At 37.6% G+C, this 12,936-nt stretch overlaps 1 protein-coding gene across 2 annotated transcripts in view; it reads right to left on the bottom strand.

The window, feature by feature from the left end:
• The window catches only part of ANO3 (anoctamin 3), a gene marked incomplete at both ends in the record, with an annotated part of 160,018 nt that overhangs the window by 84,013 nt on the left and 63,069 nt on the right, over positions 1 to 12,936 (bottom strand). The window lies entirely within an intron of this gene.

Genomic DNA, 12,936 nt, shown 5'->3' with positions numbered 1-12,936 from the left:
CTGGAATGCATGGACTCCTCTATCAACACTGGGGAAACCACTGAGAGAGATTCCTAATACTTATCTGCAAAAGAAAATGTTTAGATGCTTCAAAATTCGATGACCTTTTATGATTTGCTGATCATTTTATGAGAATTTCTGCCAATCAAAAGTTAAGAGCCAGATCCTGGTTATGCTTGTGGCCAGCACCACTGTGCGCTCAGCCAAATGCATGCTGAAGGCACAACATCAATACATCAGTGTGAAAGCAGAAAAGGACTGCAAAAAAGAACTCAAAATCTGAGGAAGTCTGAGCGTGCTGCTCCCTTCAGATATTAACACAGACTGCATTATTACGGGCATTTCTCCCACTGGGAGAAAACACAATGTCAAGTGAAGCCAACACAGAGTCATTTAAGCAATCACTTCTTCATGAATTTCCAAGTTCAATGACTTCCAGCACTATTATTCTGGCTTATTATTGCTGAAGAGTATGCTCAGAAGAAAAGAAGGAAAGAAAAGGAGAACTGCCTGGGTTAAATTTGGAAAGCTGGCTATATCCTTTTATCCCATTTACTCTCTAAATCTCTTTCCACATAGAAAGGAAACACACTGTGGGTAGCTTTTAAAATCAATTATTTATGTATTTTTCAAGTTCTTTTCTTTGAAAGACAGGTCAGTACATATAGCTAAGTGGGCACAAGCTTTTGAGAAAGACAACTGGAGCTGCTGTTTGGCACTCTGCCATAATATATTTAAAGCCTGTTCTTATTCTCTTAAACGTTAATATCATCCCTGAGGAGACTTTGCTTTTACGCTGAGTTATAGTCACTATTATATAAGTTGTTCTCCTTTGGTATCCTTCTACAGCACGGAGTGAAGCAAGGCTGTTCAGATTCATACATACCTGTACAAATGCTTACCCCTGGCTTTCTGTACAACCCATTTACATACCTAGATTTACAGCCGTGACTGCTGCCCAATGGCTGGTAAAGGTCACTTTGTATGCAAGGCACCCTTCTGAGTAAAGTGAGATAAATCTGAGACGGTGCCCAGAACTACACTGCTGACAATTCCCACTTCACTGGTACGTTGCTTCTGTGAGAGACTGGATGAAATAAAGTCACGTACAAGATACAAATGAGGTATTACAAATGATTATTAGTAATATTATCTGGTCAGTAGATATGGTATTTCTATATTTTGTTATAGTCCTTTAGATAGAATGAAAATTTTATAACTAAATGCATTTGAATGATTGCAACCGTTATTTGGTGCCTGACACACCACACACAAACTACACTCCCACCGTTGGGAATCTAGGCAAGGTCTCAGCCATCTTTCAAACTTATCTGTAAAAGACATATCAAATTAGTTAGCAAGCCCTCGTACAATCTTGGGGGAAAAAAAAAAAAGAAATCAGTGCAAAAACTATCAACGCTCTCTTTCTGTCCCTGACCAGGTAACGCAGCTGGACACTTGGATCCCTGCATTCGGCTTCGAGGTGAGCTTGTTCCTGCTGTGGGAAAGTGAACAGGCAGACAGCTTCCAGCTCCTGACAAAGTCTCCATGCTCACAAGAGACCAACTGCAAGCAAAAGCTGAATGCTGCTACTCAGAGTTTTGATGTCTGTGTTGTCTTTTTTCTTATGTAAATGCACCATGTGGGATAGCACTCTGAGAACTGAGCTCCATCTGAAGATTGCTGTAGGGAGAAATGGCTGCACAACTGCAGCATGGCTTCACAATATGAGGCAGTGGAGAAGCTTGGAAGCTTTTTCACCAGTCTGAGAGGAACGGCCATGCATTCTCACATCCAGCATACAGAAAATAGCCACAATACCTTCAGCACGAACATCATTCATGCTGAAATTCAGTCTCTGCATTCAGGGAGCTGTGACAATCATCCACACCATGTAACAAGTGAATAGAGCAAGTACCCTTCTCTGAGCTAGCAGCTAAAGTCACAATACAACCCTTCTGCACAGCAGGATCAGTACTGTTCACTTTTGCAAACATTAGTGGTATAAGACAGCTACCGATTGGATTCTTTAATACAAAAACTGTATCTGGGCACTGGACTACTGAGATTTAGGTAGCATGAACATTCCAGAATGCTCAAGTTCATAAGTAGCTTTACAAATAATGGAAGAAATTAGAAGCCTTCGTACTTCGGGAAGAGAAATGGGTTTCTGGCTCCAAATGCAGTCAATGCCCTTCTTGATTCCTACAGTCTGAAGAATAATCTCTACATTCTAGCTCGCTAGTTAGTAAGCAGTTTTATTTACTGAAGCATTTACAGTGTTCTTTATTAATGTCAGCTATATACTTGGAAAACTTTTCAGTGAAAACTGAAAAAGTCATCCCAAAGAAACAAAGCACACTTTGTTTCTCATATTATTTTGGTGAATCAATGACAGAGTGTGTATAGCACAATACTGCCAAAGCCCTTCAGGTCTTCCCAGGCTTCTGAACATATGCTTTGTGTTCTGACAAGTACCTACTAAATCTGAGGTACTAAGGTACAGTGAAGATTAAATCCAAAATATTCTGGTTGCAGAGTTCAGACTGATGCAATGCAGTACAGTGCAATGGTAAATATTACCTGTGCATATTTTAATTATGCAAAGCAGGTTAAAACATACTGAAATGTATTTATATGGCCGATTTATAACTATGGGAACATCTTTCTAACACTATCCTTTGTCACACGAGTTGAACTTTGTAGCTGAACAGCATCACTTGGACGTTTGGGGTTTTCTTTGCCTCATTCTTTAATGCAGTCTGTGTGCTGGAAGTGCTGCTGCCACAGCTCCCTTGTGTCCCCATGGTTTTTCACCACAGTCCTTTGCTCTGCACTAATGGAATCGTGACTGTGCAGCAACCAGGAAGATGTCCTGAAACAACTTCAGTTTTAATTAATATTGCCCTATATAGATTTCATATTCTGAGTCGATTACACCAGCAAATACTTCAATGTTCCAATGGCTCATTTTAGAAGCTTGCAGTGGCTGGCTGGTGCTCGCTCTTGGCACTTAATTGAATGATAATTTTGTGGACTTTACTTATTTTTAACCCTCAAGAGAGGGCCCCAAAATATTTTAAACTATTACTGGTTAGGAAATAAAATTATTTTTAAGTCTTATTTCTAATATAAGATGGGAGAAGGAAAAGGCAGGCAAGGTGAATGCATTCCAGCTGCTTGTCCTTTCTTAACTGGCATGTTTCCTACTTGCATCTAGCAAGTATTTATATATATATATATATATATATATACTATCTATCTGCATATAGCAGGTGCAATAAAAACAAAACTATTTTTAATGATTTATTTTGCAACATAATAATCAGTGACCCAATTACATTCAGGCACCCAAAGCCACCAATATGCATGAAATAACTTTGCTGTCGACAAATAACCAAGTTCAGTCTTGAGGGAATTCAACGTTTCATTATTTTTATTATCATCATCATTATTATTTCTTACATTGACAGCTTGTTCTTCAGCTGCTTTTTGTCTGACACATGGTTATCTGAAACACTTCGGATATACTGTTAAATTCAAAAGATTTTTGCAGGAAAACTGCATGTATTTCAGTACTACTTTAAAAAAGCTCCTTGTAAGATTAAAACAAAGGATCTGAAACACTGGGAGATCTCAACATCTGGCATGAGTAATGACTGTACCAATTAACTATCTCATGAAAACAATTGGTATTTAGCCTAATTAATAACAGTTGCAACTAAAAACACACCTTTTTACAAGGTTTAAGCCTCATTACTGGAAAATGTGGCACACGAGGAATACGCCTGAAACACTTACTGTGCAGCCAGGTTTTGCATAGGACCCTCACCCAGACAAGACTTCCATGTTTCTAGACCAAGATAAGGATTTTGATTCTTCTGAATCACCTTTGGATGGTGGGGTTGGCTCAGAAGTACTTCTAGGACAATGATTTTTGAATTTGCTTCTTCAATAGTTCTACTTTTCAGTGCGAAAATCTAGTACAACTCCAGAACTCTTAACGATGGAAATGTCATCACTGACATATTTGTTGCATGAAGTGATAAAAACAGTAAAACTCAAGTAGCACACAACTGTTTAGAACCAGAGCTATACTAATTTCTCTCCTAAAAGCCTGTAGATGAGGTACAGGAATGGATGACTTCATGTTTGAGGCTACAGGAAGAAGAAACACACAAAAGGTGGCTGAGAAGCTGATGCAAGGCCCAGAAGAACTGGCAAGTTGTGACATCTAGAGGAAGAGAAAATTTTCCTAAACCCCAACTGACAGTTTCTTGTGGAAGTGAAATGCAGTTTTGGTTCTGACACGTTTGTTTGCACACACTGAAACAAACTGAGATGTGGTTTTGTTGCTTATAGGATAGATATGAACTGCCAGCAGATGACAAATACAGATTTCATCGGCATGCAACCATGGACTGCCTGAGAATTTTGGCTGCAGAGCACCTCAGCTCCTAAATGCTGCAGAACGAAAGAACTTTTTCTTTACCAACTGTGGTGTCGTTCCCTGCTAGCTTTCAATGACTTAGACATTTTGCATGTGACAAAGGCTTCCTAGAGCAAGATCTGACAAAAATCCTGCTCATTAATTAGAAGGCTTTCTTTAGCCTCCTTCAGCAACCTTTGTGCCGATCTCGAGTCACCTGCTTGTACATCAGGCCCACATAAGACAGCTCAATGTGTCATAAGACATGTTGTGGAGGTGTATAGAGCTATTTTAAAAAACGGCAATTTTATCATTTTCTGAAATTACAGGGGAAAAGTTGAGATCATTAGTGAAGCACTTAAGAACTCTAAAGGTTAAATATCTGAAAAAAAAAAAAATCTGTGTTCTTTCAAAGCCTAGGATTTAAAAAGAAAATGATATCCTTTCAACAAGCACAATTAAGCAAACTGTACAGAACTATGCAAGTATTCTATATTCATCTTTGCATCTGATTTAATTTCTGCATTACTGTAAGATTTTTTTCCCTTCACAAAAAATGTCTTTTACGAGATCAAAACTAATGTACTTTATTAATGTTTTTTAACCTTATAAAAATGGCAAACTTGCTCAACTGGAACACAGTTCTTATTTCTCTATATCAAACCCATGCACAAATATGTTTTAATCACTATCACTTCTCACACTATCCACTGCATCTGTTCTCATAGAAAGATGGAACATCACACACACACGAGAAATTAAGTGACTTAGGTCTTTCCTGGTAATGCCGTCCACCGAACACACACAACAGGATCCAGCTACAAAAGTCTGAGCTTGCCTTTGTACTTGACTGTGCTGACAAACCAAGCACCCTGCTAAACCTACCAAGCACATTACTCTGTCTTTTAAGATTTAAATTCTCCAGGAGTCCATTTTGGGACCGGAGCTCTTCAACATCTTTATCAGTGTCCTAGGACAGAAGGAACAAGGATACACTCAGCAAGTTTGCTGATGACACTGAGCTGAGTGCTGCAGTTGATACCACAGAACTAAGAGAGCACTCAATATTTTGTCTCAAAATATGTTCAAGATTACATATTTCTTGCACCCTGCAAGAAGTAATTTAACAGTGTAGGATGATGACTCCTTCATGGTCTGAAACCCAGACAGAGAAAATAAGAAGCCATACATTTGACTCCAGAAATAATTCAGAGTCGAGTCTAAAAATAAAAGTTCAAGTCCTTCTCCTTAGCGATTTCTGAATCCAACAACTTTTCATACAAAATATTGCTGTCAAATCAAGTGAAATTACTTTACAAGATAAGAAAATGGCAAAACTGATGGAATTATACTCTATATCAAATGCTTTTTTTGTTTTCCTTTTGCCAGGGAGTTATCTAGTGCTAACAGAAAAAATAGATCACAGTTGATTCGACTGCATTTTTTATCTGCTAGTTAAAATATTTAGTAACAGTGGAAGCATTGATTTATGGAAAGTAGAAGGCTGATAGTGTGCAGGAGGAGAAAAAAGTTATGCTTAAGACAAGAAAGAGAAGCTGTCTCTGGGGAACATCCTGGAGTATATGATAAGCAGAAAAAATTCACTGATGTTAAATTCAAACGTGTATCAAAAAAAGAGTGTAAAGAACAGCTCTCAGCAGCCACTGCAGTAGGAGATGCATAAAATTCAGTGGAACATGTTCTGAAACTGAGTTTCCCTGCTCCACTAATCATGGAACCGAGCCAAACCAGCTGTAAACCATTGACAAATCCATAACTCAACACTTTTATTAACCCTCAACTATGTGCTTTCACATCCAGAAACACAGACAGGCAAATTGAAAAGTTTCAACCTCGCTTTTACCTAAGGGTTACAGTGCTATCTATATATGTAGCCTCCATTCAATAATATGGAATCCCACCCATTAGTTGAGAGCTCTACTGATGTACTCGAGGTTAACAGACAGACATCCAAGACTTTGTAAGCGATGTTCATTAATGTCCAACTTTCCTATAATAGAACAAGAGTGCGCACAGCTCTGTAATATCAAAGCATAACATTTTGAACTGCAGTGGAAATTGAGTTATCAAATAGTAAAAAGCTTATGATAACCTTAAAATTCAGTTACATCAAGTAGATCTTGTGAAAGAAAAGGCAGGGGATGCAATTTAATGTACATTATTAATTTAACCTCAACTTTTTACATTTACAATTGAAGTCTGCAATTTTTACTTAAGACTTGCAAAGTGCTTACATGCTTAGAAACTTGTCTAACCTTTCTAATTACACTAGCTAACAAAAGATATTATCTCTATCGCTGCAAAACTTGCCTCACTTTGCCCTCAGATCTTGCTGTTAGAATTACTAATATCATTACGTACTCTGTGTAATTAAAAGTATGGGAGTTACATCCAACGCAAAATGAGAGTGTACCTCTAATGACAGATAATCTACGGGTAATTACTGATCTTTCAATAATTAGTACTTCTATTTTAGAATTCGGAACTAGTTCAATAAAAGTGGGGGAAAAAAAAAAGGTTTTAACTTTTAGGGAAGCAGAAAAAAAGGTGGATATGAAACTATAAACATAGCTGGCACCAGTTAGATGGCAGAACTGACATTTGGCAATTAACCTACTTCATTCCACTTGAAGGCTCATATGCATACTCATTTTTTTCAATTCTTAATATTTGTATTAAGATAGACTTCAAAGTAAGTGATGCAGTGATGTCATAAGCAGTGAGAACACTTTAACCTAACAGTCACCTTGTAGCTCAGAGCAACAAGAATCAATCATTCCGAGCCTACTCAGATAGACAGACAATACACTCGCAGCAAACAGTCTAAAACATCACTGGCTTATGCATGCATGGATGAGTCATGTCACAAGGTTTGGAATCTTGCAATAAAAGGGAAGAATGGTCAGTAAAATTCACACTACCTTCAAGATTTTCTAAGCTTCACAGTTGTACCATAAGTCAAAAAGAATACCACTATACAGTTTTCAAAAGAGCAATACTTGGCTGGAAAAAAACATCCTAACAACTCACTGCAGTGTGTGGACCTAGGGACCAACACCAAAATGTGAAGAGTTGTGACCATCATGCTGACTCAGGAAAACCTTAAACACCAGACTAGCACCTACTGAATAAATGTATCCATATATTAATACACACATTATTCAGAGACCAACCATAAAGGGATCTCAAAAATAAGGATGCTTCAATATCCTTGAGGAGTCCTGGTCCAAAATCTGCCTTTTTTTTTTTTTTTTTTTTTTTTTTTTTTTTTATCCCTGCACACTGGTCATAGCCATAATACTCAACAAAAGCTCATGTCTATACAATTCCAGGCATATAATAACCCCATGTCAGCAGACACACTCTCCTCCTGAGAGCTATCCCTAATAAGGATCTATGCTAAGCAAATGCTCTCTTCGTGTCTTTTTAACAAGACTTCAAACTAGTCTCACTTCTTTTTTTTGGTCCAGTAATGCAGACAAATCATTATGCCCAGCTGGCTGCCAAAATCAACTTTTGACCACAACTTGCTTAGACAACAAAAATGGATCCAAAAGTTTATCTAATGATACAGCAAACATTTATAGCACCCTTCTATACGCCGTTATGTTTCCTAGGTCTCCAGCTAGGTGAAAAAGTAATAGTTGTTGTTGACATTAGTCATAAGTTGCCTTGCTTGAAGATAATGGGGCTTAGTTGACACTGGGCATATTGTCAGAAATATTGCCTCAAAATCTTGTGTAAAGTATTAAATGAATCTCTAGCCTTCAAAATATATCAACAGTATGCTGAGAACTGCAAGTATCAGACAATCTTATTCTTAACTTGCATATACATAAACAAATATATTTGGCATATGAGGATCACTTAAAAAAAATAAAAATCTTCCCAGACATGCTACAGCATAGTTAAAAAAATTAGATTTTTAAAGAACAGCAATTAATAGGAGAGAGTGTGTCCCAATGCCATCTCTTTCTGTGCAATCTTGTTGCCAGTCACAAATAACAGTTAAGTGTAAAATAAAGAAAACAGGTGGATCAGGAATAGAACGAAATAAATTGCCAGCACTGATAATCTATTTGAAAGAGGCAAGTCCCTACACAGTGAAAAAGAATGCAAATGTACAAAGACTCAATCCAAGAAAGCTTCAACAAAAAGCTTAACGACGATCATTCTCAAGACAACCACGAGGCAGCACGCTGTCTTTCACTGGCCTTAAACATCCCATTTTGACCAGTGAGACCATCCCAGCCAGGTCAGCACAGAAGACTTTAGGCCCTCATGCTTTGCTTCCAGCGCATTCTTATGGCACAGAGGGAAAGCTCTTTCTGGAGGAGGAAGACAAAATAAAACCACACTATAAGGTAGTGGAAAAACAATCTTCTTGTGTTTGAAATCATAGAAATGATTTGCTAAGCACAAACAGAATACAATTTTTTGAACATGGTAAAGATTTGAGTCTGCTTTTGAACGGTGGAGAGATGCAGATATGTGATGACATGAGAGTTTCAGTCAACTTCTACTGCTTGAGTAAGAGGATGCAAAGGAAATCACTGTCACCCAGACACACAGAGGTTCCTAGAAGGAGCCTTCTTTGCTAGCCAGACTTCCAATGAGGTATGCCTATTAAAATAGAAAGCTCCACCTTCTCTACCTATAAGGTTAACACAGCAAGGTGACAGGAGAGCTGCTCCCACTAAACTTTATTTCTTTTTATGTTCACAAGGTTTGTTAGGGATATTCTACTGGTCAGACAGCTTAGTCTAGAGTTCTGTAGCATTTATGCACTTTTATTTTAAAGATAAGTATGCAATTTTTACCTTGTGTTAGTGTTAAGTGTAGTTTCCTATTTTAGAGTTCTGCCAAAAATGTAAAGATTTGTAAGACTGATAAAAATAGGCAAATTGAGACTTGGAATTGCTGAGTGATCTACTGAGAAGTGCAAAAAATTACCACTTATGGAAAATGGACTTTGCATCCTTTGTTCTTCATTATCTACAATGGTGAGACTGTGCAACAGCTCTGTTCCTTAAGCAGTTGTCACATATCCTGATGTGGCCTCCACATCTCCTTTTTTTCTACCAACTAAAACCTATGCAAAGCCTAATTCCTGGGCATTATTTATTCAAGGGTTTACAAGGCAGACTGGTATTAAGCTGAGAGAATTTCATCACAGAAAAATAGGAAGTTGGTCGCAAATCAATAATTTCTTCATGAGAATAAAACCTCATGAGGCATTTATTATAAAAGCATCATTTTCCTCTTCTGACAAGTAGCAATTTTTTCCAGCACTGAGAAATTTTTTTCCCACAGATACTGCTATCAGGCTGAGGATCTTCTCCTTTTCTATGTAAGCTCTTGGATAAGAACCATCAATATTTCTGTCTGCTTCCATAACACAGTGTAATAAAGTATTTATCAACTGGATATTCACATTACTGGATTATTGGGGGGGGAAGATTTACTATATCAAGATGTTTTCTGGCCACAGTCTATGACTGACATATGTTCTGGTCACGTTCTTAACTATTTACAAATTTTTGTTGAAAAAAAAAAAAAAAAAAAAGGAAAATGAAAAAGCATGTCTTACAGATCTGAAGAGAGTTGGACAACCAGTGCTGGTTGTTTTAAAACTTGGTCATTTTAAAACTTGGACAAAGAACAAGCATTCTGCTCTCAGTACCATAGAGCTTTACAGTAAATAGATGCTGATGCAGTCCACATCAGTGCAGTATTTTCCACCACTCCTTAGCACTGTGGGACATCAATAGGTATTTATAACTTTATTATTATCCATGAGCCAGCTTTTCAGAGAAAAATAAAATGGAAAACAAAAAACCAAAAAAGAAAAAAGCACTGTCTAATGACAATGTAAAAGGAAGTGCTCGCTTATATCTGGATATCTGCTTGCCCAGCAATGTTCAGATTGCCTTGAGAGACAGCCTGCCGTACTAATGCACATTTACATCTTCTTCCTGACTCGTTTCCATCAACATTTAAAAAAATTACAAAATTGCTAACTGAACAATTCCTGTGTAGCATAAAATATATCTTCATCCAATAGTGATAGTCAAATTCTAAGCTCCATTTTTTTAAAAACTTGACTTCAGCATTCAACTATTTACCAAATATAACAAGAAATGTCAACAGAATCAATAATGAAGACCTTATGTTTATAGAAGATAGATCATCACAAGAAGAAATGGAAGGAGATGCAGAACTGAAAAGAAAGCTTATAACCAAAACTATACCAGTACATATCTTTCTATAGGAAACTACAAGAAATTATATCATAAACACAGCGATTAAAAATGAACAGGAGAAATGAGCAAAAGCAAAATGTGCTAAAGGAGTTTTGTTCCTCCCCCTTTTGAGTCCTCAAAACAGTGAATTTTAAATGAAGAGAGGAAAAAAGAGCAAAATACCTTGGTGAAGCTAAAACGAAGAGATTCAAGGCTAAAAATCTCTAAACTAAAACGCATTACTCCTAAGAGCATTTATTTTGAGGATATTCTTGATGAAATTTATTAAGTATTCTGGACAAAGCTGCCAGTGGTTTGAATTCAGCTGTCACGATTTGCTTCCTCATGGCATATTAATGCTCACATAACTAATGTAAGACCAATGGTTTAAGAGGCCAGCATCTTTCTGTTGATGGTTGCTTCCTCTCTCTGAGGTACGGATGCATGCACAGGACATATAAAATATAAATGTACATTTGGCAGTTTAATGAGCATGCTGGTAATGAACTCCAATCTCCCAAGCAGACAGAAATGGGCTGTGTCAGGACCCCAGATGAGTGCAGGGGAAGAAATAGCTTCTCATATTCAACAGTAAGATACTGCTACTAAAGCTCTGCCCTTCTTTCTGGCTGCTCATTCTCTCCCTGCCTCTCTGGAAGACCTGAAGGGCTCTGAGGAGCACAGATAAATTCCTCTCTGATGCTCCTCTTAACGGCACAGTCTTCTACAGAGAGTGTTGGAAAGCTGACAGGCAAACTAGAAAAGCTTTTGTCATCTACAACCTGAAAGCAAGGATGGGAAAGAAGGAAAGCAGACCACAATAAATTACATAGGTACTTGGGTCACAAGGAATAAACCAATCAGGAGCCATACAAAAATACATATTTGCATGGTAAGGAAATCTAGTCACGAAGTCTGCTCTTCCTTGACGGTCCTTGATGGGGTGCATATTTCATTCCTTCATTCCAAACATCTGCCATTGCAGGCATCATTGGAGAGCACAATATATAAGTAGGGTACAAAGCAAAAGAGAGAGGGTTTGTCTACATCAAATCCTAACTTTGTTCAATACTTCATTTTCCGCAGCATTTCCCAGATGCTGAGAGAAACACCCTTGGAATCCTACAGTAATGTTATTCCTTCTAGTTGCCTGTTCAGGAATTGAAAGCCTCAGGAATGAAGCTTGTCAGAAATGCTCCAAATGGGGACTGTACCACAGGAAATCCAAATGTTCACCGGATCAGAATTTGCTTGAAATTTTACCAACTCTTCTGAGCGCTCACGCTCATCTACCTTCCAAACTGGCCTACTAAAAGCCCCAGTAAAAAGCAAGTGGTTGTCAGTAGAAACAAGTGAAGAATTATCAACATCAGAAAAAAAAAAAAAAATTAAAATAATTATACCCTAATTATTCCACCTCTGCACAGCACTTTCAGTTGATGTCTTCTGCAAGCCTCAGTATGAACAGCTTCAGTATTCGCTGGTAAAATTTAGAAGAGAAAGGAAATGTTACTCCTTCTCAAACACTTTTTCCACAGTAGAATTTTAAAAAATCCATAAGCACAGGCTTCTTGGTTTTGGTCCTATTGATGGACTCTAAACTTCAAAAGCCATCTTTATTTATTTATTTATTTATTTATTTATTGCCCTAATTCATGGACAGATATCACAGTTCTACTTCTTCTATTGCCTTTTTGAAGAATTTTACCTTATGAGTTTTGCTCCTTTGAATCAATGGTTCTACATTCCAAAAGGAAAAGCTGAAGACATCCCTGCACTTCTGATCTTATGAGGCATATCAACATGCCTGCCTAGAATATAACAGAGCTGAACAGAAGAGCTGTATAAAACTCTCTTGGTTTGGAAAATATCCTCTCTACTGCTCAGTGTATTAAAAAGGCTGTCCATTTTAATGAGCCGTAGACATCATGTGTTTGAAAAATGAAATCTGGTAAGCAAATAGCACAAAGCAGTTTCCTGTTTCTAGTTGTTCCTCAGTTTTTCTCTCTTTTTCTTGGAACTTTACATAGTGCTTTGTCAAGAAGTCATATGTCTAATAGTTCTGACTGACCGTCCACACCAAAGATGCTTGTTCTTTTTATTACAAGACTTTCAGGGCAGAGCAACCCAGGGCTACTCTCAAAGAATTTTAAACAACTGTAGGACTGTAGTAGAGCTGGTTAACCTCAGACAGAAATTAGTGCTTGTAAAAATGCTTCTCAAGGCCTTTCTCAGATGCCAAAG

This window comes from Tetrao urogallus (genome assembly GCF_951394365.1).
Source record: "Tetrao urogallus genome assembly, chromosome: 6".
Taxonomy (NCBI): Eukaryota; Metazoa; Chordata; class Aves; order Galliformes; family Phasianidae; genus Tetrao; species Tetrao urogallus.
This window is presented reverse-complemented; position numbering and strand designations above follow the sequence as displayed.